Source organism: Cupressus sempervirens, chromosome 7 (assembly GCF_028749045.1).
Source record: "Cupressus sempervirens isolate cs-2001-9-10 chromosome 7, ASM2874904v1, whole genome shotgun sequence".
NCBI classification, from domain to species: domain Eukaryota; kingdom Viridiplantae; phylum Streptophyta; class Pinopsida; order Cupressales; family Cupressaceae; genus Cupressus; species Cupressus sempervirens.
This window is the reverse complement of record NC_143124.1, coordinates 442,931,724-442,938,475: the sequence shown is the minus strand read 5'-3', so window position 1 is coordinate 442,938,475 and position 6,752 is coordinate 442,931,724.

The window sequence follows — 6,752 nt, the reverse complement described above, 5'->3', positions numbered from 1 at the left end:
ATATGTTGAATATTTTTTTGATCTAAATGATAAGAAGGAAGTTTGAAAGTAAAGTTCTGGAAAATGTAGCACAGAAAATTGCCATTGACTAGGTAGAGTTATCCACTCTTATTGCTATATTGGAGAATGTTGTAAATAATGTTGTATCCTTATTTGTAAAATTGAGTGAGACAACAAATTTTACCAAGGAAATCAAGGATAAACTAGCTATGATTGATATGGACTTGAATTCTAGTGCCAATATGTTGGCACTTAACCTGAGTCCTAGTTCAACTCATTTTGAAAAGGTAAGATTTTTTTATAGATCTATAGGCATAACTTTTAAGGGAACTTAATAGACATTTAGAGTATGATGCTTCCCCATATGCATATTATGAAAAAGAGAACTAAACATGCAATGACACTAGTCAAAGACACAAACCTTTTAGTGGTAGAGCATTTGATGAAGTTATTAGCCAAGTTTTAAATAGAACTCTACATCTTAAATGTATTGCAAGATAATTGGAATAAGACTATGTCTTTAATTTTGAAGGTTCATAATGATTTTCTCTCTCATCTTTGCATTACCTTGTAAATTTTTGCATTTGTAACAAAAACAAGGGGGAAAGTAAATATATGAAAATAAGGGGGAAATAGGTATAGAAAGGAGGAAATATGTACAACATAAGAATTGTATAGAAGATATGTAAAACAAGATAAACAATTTTTTTTTGAAAAATAAAAAAATAGATAGTTGTAACTGTGTTGTAGAGTTTTCAGTTCAAGCCGAGTTGCAGAAAAAAGTACATGCAAACAAAGAGTTTGATTGAAAGATTTTAATTTAAGATATTTTGCATGACAAGTGTTTTTGTCACTAATACCAAAGGGGGAGATTGTCAACCCTATGGCAAGACATATTGTCAATTAGTGACAAAGCATTTAGTCATCATAGGAAGTTGGTTAGTATTGCAACTGAGGTTTCCCTTAGGTAGAAAGAATCAATATAGCCTAAGTTACCAAGTAGACAAGTGTTCACTGAGCTCTAGTATGATTCGAGTTAGTAGTGTCAACTGAGCTCTAGTGTAAACTGAGTAGCTAAGCACTCCCAGTTTTAGAATGAGAATAGAGTAGGCAAAAGCAGTGTGAGCTGAGCCACCAAAGTTTGTCAAGTGATCAATGAGAACTAAGCATCCAATGTCAACCAAGTGCACATAATTTCCTGATTATCTCCATATCACTCGAATAAGCTATTGGACCTGAGTATCAATATTGTGTTGACATGGTAATTTTTTGCGAAACTATTATAGCCAACCTAATGCAAAGTTACTATTTGGATTGGTATATATGAAGGAAATATTGTTTCAACCAAATAATAATGGAAATATATTATTTATTATCATAAGAGAATATCAATAATGGAAGAATAGATTGATTAGCAAGCTACCAAGTAGTACAAAGGCAAAGTAGAGACTCATCTATCATAGTTAGATGATCATTATATTAGTCAAAGAATCTTCATCGACAAACAAAGTTGCAAAGCATAGATCAACCTTCTGATTCATACTAATCGGTGTATCAATCTCAAATCCTCTAACTAGGTGGACCTAACAATCCTTGTAGAATCTCTTAACTGAGTGCATAACTCATTATATTGTATAAAATCATTTCACTATTGGAAATATTCAAGATATGATAAGTTACTGAGAGGGGAGGGGTGAATCAGTAACTTTAAAAACTTTCCTTTATATTTACCACACATACATCTATGCTACTTCATACATTAGTTCTGAAATATAAAACATTCATAGCACAAGAGAACACAATATTTTGGTGACCCAAAACCTTCCAAATAGAAAGTAAAATTGGGGTGGGGATGATACCCACAAAACTTCAATACTGCAACATAAAGTTGGCTTGTTAAGGCTTACAATGACCACTTCTAGTGATTTTCCCTATTAGAAGCATAGAGGACTGCTAGGTCCACCTTGTTAGAGGATTTACAAACATACAATGAAGTATGCACTTGGTTAGGAGATTTATACAAAGAATGTTAAGTCTACCTTGTTAGAGGATTTAGAAGACTGATTCACCTATTAAGATGAAGCAATGGATCTACTTACAACTAATTGTTGATAAGATCCTTTATGCACTGATCACCTTGTGTGATGAATATAATGTTTCTGCCTCTGTATTGACCTTGCTGTATTCTTTGAACTGCTATTGAAAATCTTTCACAAAAATTCTACACAATTACTTCACACTACTTCACTGTACCTTGATATTTGATATCTTACAATACATCTTACATATATACCTTTCAAATTTACAAAATTGCAAGGTTGACCAAAATATAAGTGAACAAATATATTACAAAGTCAACCCAATAGTAAATAACTCAAGTTTATTCAACTAACTCGGTGACCTTCTGATACACGACATTCATTGCATTACTCGGCATCATCATGCACTTGCTAGAAGTGAAGGCTTGATTGGTAGGTGTAGTGTCACTCAATAGATACTGCACACTGAGTTTACCTTGCTTTACTTGGTAAACACTGTTTCTTCCATTGCTTGGTTGCTTTGAATCTTCATGACACAAACTTACTACTTGGTAGACACTATGAAGCACAGTAGACATTGAGAAACTCAGTAGACATTGCTGGTCTTCACATTGCCTGTATTTACTTGGTAGCTTCAGGAATGCTCGGTATAAACTGTATAACTGCCAAGCTTACAAGGTAACTACTGGATGCCTGATAAGCATTCAGAATTGAGTAAGTGTTGTTACTAATGACAAATATAACATAATGCCAACAATCTCCCCTTTTGACATTAGTGACAAAAACACTTATGAACTGAAACTTACTGACATTCTGATTTTGATTTACTATAATTGATCTTTATAAATTTGCTATATATATATATATATATATATATATATATATATATATATATATATATATATATATATATATATATATATATATCTTACATATCTCCCCCATACATATGGCATACATAGCTTTTATCTGTACATATGTCAATTTATTTTCTTTCCGATTTTTGCACAAGTCTCTTTAGTCCCCCTGTTCTCTTCCAGTCTCTTTGCTCCCCCTATTTTCTTCCATTTCTCATCTCATACTCCCCCTTTTTGACAATAATGCCAAAGAGTATATGCAGTAAATTAAATAGAGACACCAAAATGAGAGAGAAATTCGGAGTGTACCTTGAGAGTAAGAGACAATGTCTTATCCCAATTATCTTGCAAAATTTTGCAGGTGGAGAGAGCCACTTGAACTTCTGCAGAAAGTTCAATCATATGATCTGCTATAGAAATTTTTTTGTCATGAATCAATGTTTTGGAATAGACAATATGTTTCTACATTTGGTCCATCACTGGAAGGATCATATTTTGAATGTCAATCAATGTAGATCTGATCCTGGCTTCTTCTCTAAGTAACTCTGCCTACTTTTCTGACAAAAATTCCACCTTCATGTGATGTGAAGAGCTTGAACTATGGTCAAGCTATAACTTTTGAGCACTAGTCTTCATTTCCACATCTATCTTATTTAATTTTTCTTTAATATCCTTGGTGTACTCAGTAACATCATAGAGCTTGCCAAAAAGTAACGTTACATTTGTAAAGAATTGCTCAAGGTTGCTCAAAATTGTGGATAATTCTACCTGCTTTATTTCAATGTGCTCAAGTACCTTATTGTCAAATTTCTTCTCAACCTTTTCAATGAGCTTCTCTTGCCCAGAGGTGTCCTCATTGAACTTATTTACAACTTCTTCTAATTGTAACAAAATGTGTTGAGATGGATCAATATCAACACCAATAGCTTCAGTAATTATATTTTTGGCATTCTCTATTATTGTGTATTCTCTGTCCCTCTCTTCTCTTAGCTACTATTGCCTTTCCTTTTGCTCTAAAAGCTAACTGACCATTCTCATATCGTTGGCTTAGGCAACATCCAAATCTATCTTGGGAATAATAATTTCTTTGTCCAAGTCTAAATCTTCATCAATTTCCTTACCAATAAGTAGAAGTATTAGAGGAGTCTTAGGTTTTACTTCAGTGCTTACTTCCTTGGATTTAGAAATAGAAACAATAGTTGATATAGATGGACTAGTAGAAAAGGCTTCAATTGGTCCAACTAGAGGAACACTGAGAAAGTACCAACTATATCCAAAATTGATGTGCTTCCCAAAAATGATGTACGAATGGGTAATGTACAGGCTGGAAGATTTATAATTGAAGTACTAATAGAGATTGTTGCAGTTAGAGATATTGTAGACAAAATTGTAGAATGTGTTGGTGAACTTATTGTACATGGAGTAGAAGAAGTTAGCACAGTTGATGATGCTATGATTGATTTCTTGGGTGTTGATGAAGAGGGCTACAACTCGGTAGATGAAGTAGCTGATACTTCCATAGAAGATGCTTAGAGCTGAGGGGTGGTAGGAGTAGATGATATTTCTGATGTAGATTCAATCAATCCTGCTGAAGTTGTCTCCAACCCTGATGACGTTGCCGATTTAGGTGGAGAGTGAGGAAGGGAAGCAATGAATTCTACTACAATCTTCATTGGGTCTTCTTCTTCATCTACTTCCTCCTTGTCTTCCTCTTCAGCTTCTTCTCCTTTCTCTTCATCATCAACCCTTTGTGCCTAATAATCTTCAATATCAATAGTAGCACATGGAGTGCTGTCATCTTCTTCATCATCACTATCATCATCATCATACTTGATCATAACTGGATCATCACTAGGCTTATGCAGATGATAGATATTTTTGCACATTTTTGTTGAATCTCTTACAAAATGCTCAATGTCCTTAATTAGAATCAAACATGTGTGAAATCTAATTATCATTTTACCTTCATTATTCTTCATGGTTGCCTTTACTTCTACCTTAGTGAGATTTGGTAATAGATTCTTCAAGGATTGTTCATGGATATCTTTTGCTGCCCGAGTGGCTGATTCCCACCTGGGTTGTAGTCTTACTAATAATTCTTTTGAGATCTAAGGAGTAATCTAGTTTGGGGAATACTTCCACTTTCCCATTTTGGTGAGTACCAGCTACTCAATCTGCATCTTCTCTGCATCAGTTCTAGTTTCAAACTTTAAAGCTTTGAAGTTTGTGATGCCAGCTCCTTCTTCCATTTGTTTCAACCTTTCTTGGAAGGAAAGTTGGGGCTTGTTAAATACTACTTCACCTTTATTTTTTCCTTTGCCTCTCTGGGTGAAAACAACTGTAGAGGCCTTTGGAGGTTTAGTAATGGTAACCTTCCCTTTCTTCTTTTTTGTCTTTGCCTCTTTCTCTGATTCTTGCTCTTCTTCTCCTTGTTCTTGATCCTCTTCTTCATCTTCTGCTTTTCCCTTGGTAAGCATTAAGGGACCAATGACTGTTTTCATCTTAGCAATCTTTCTCTTACCTTTGCTGATTTCTTGAGGTAGCTTGATTTCTAATTCAATTCTGGCTTTTGCCTCATCATAAGTACCAAAGATTTGCTACTTGGGATCCAGAGGCTCATTTACCAGTGCTTCAATGATGTCCCTAGTTTCATCAATATTGACCTCATAGGGGAGAGGTTTCACCCCATGCAACTCAAGGCCTGACTGCCTGAATGTATACTCTATCACAGTCTACCATGAAACATACATCATCTTTATAGTCCTCAACAAGTTTAGGAGGAATCTTGAACTTGTTGTTCATTTTTTCTATGAAGTCTTAAAAATAATTATATTGTCAAAGTTTACACCCATTTCTGCTATAAACTCATTTATCTGATACAAAATGGGAACATCTTTTATCCATACAACAAAACCTTTGGATGGAAAGAATTTTTGGACATAAAAGAAGAGACATGTTAACAAAGAACTGAATTTGTAGGGATTGTTCTTTGATGACCTGATGCTATCCATATTCTTGTTTAGTTGCCTTAGTAGTAGTTTTGATAGGTCAAATTCCAAATTTTTCTTCACAATTTTGAATGCTAAGTCTATTGCCTCACATGGCATGCTATTCAAATGACTGGAACTATAAATCTTGTGAGCAATAACATGAATTCTGAACCTCAGTTCTACATCGATAATGGTGCTAATTTTCAAGCCTCTACTATCCCACTCAGCTAGGGTTTTCTTTTGGAGTTCATCCCAACCTAGGGTTTTGGTGGATTTAGCTTTGCTCATAATGGGAAGGCTAGTAATCTTGTGAATCATCTTTTTGGTGATCAATACGGGCTGTTCCAACCATAGTTGACCATTGTGAACATGACTAAGAATATACCTGATCCATTTTATCTAAAAGCTTCTTGGCAGGTGGGATATGTGTGTCAACCCTTTTGTTTCCAAATGCTTGTGCTTGAGTTTTAGTGAGCCATCAACACCCATTTCTTCTAAAGCACTATCCATTTCTAGGGTTCCTATCTCTAGAATTGAACATTTAAAATGAGTGTGGATATTGTTAATTAGAAGTACCTTTGGTGGAATTGGTGATTCCGTGCCATTAGGGTCAAGTGTCTTTGCCACTACAGGAACTAACTTGAAATTTGGTGCTTTCCATTCTACACCCTTGACCAACATTTTTGATCCTCTTTTTGCCTTGCTACTGCTGGTGCTTTCAGATGCCATTACTGCTTGGTAAGTGATGGAAATCTTTGAACAAATTCTCTTACTACAAATTCACTCAGAATCAGTTGGAATCACTTGAGATGCACCTAGAGAACTCTTTGCTCTGAGGATACGATGAAAATTGAAGTTGAATTTTG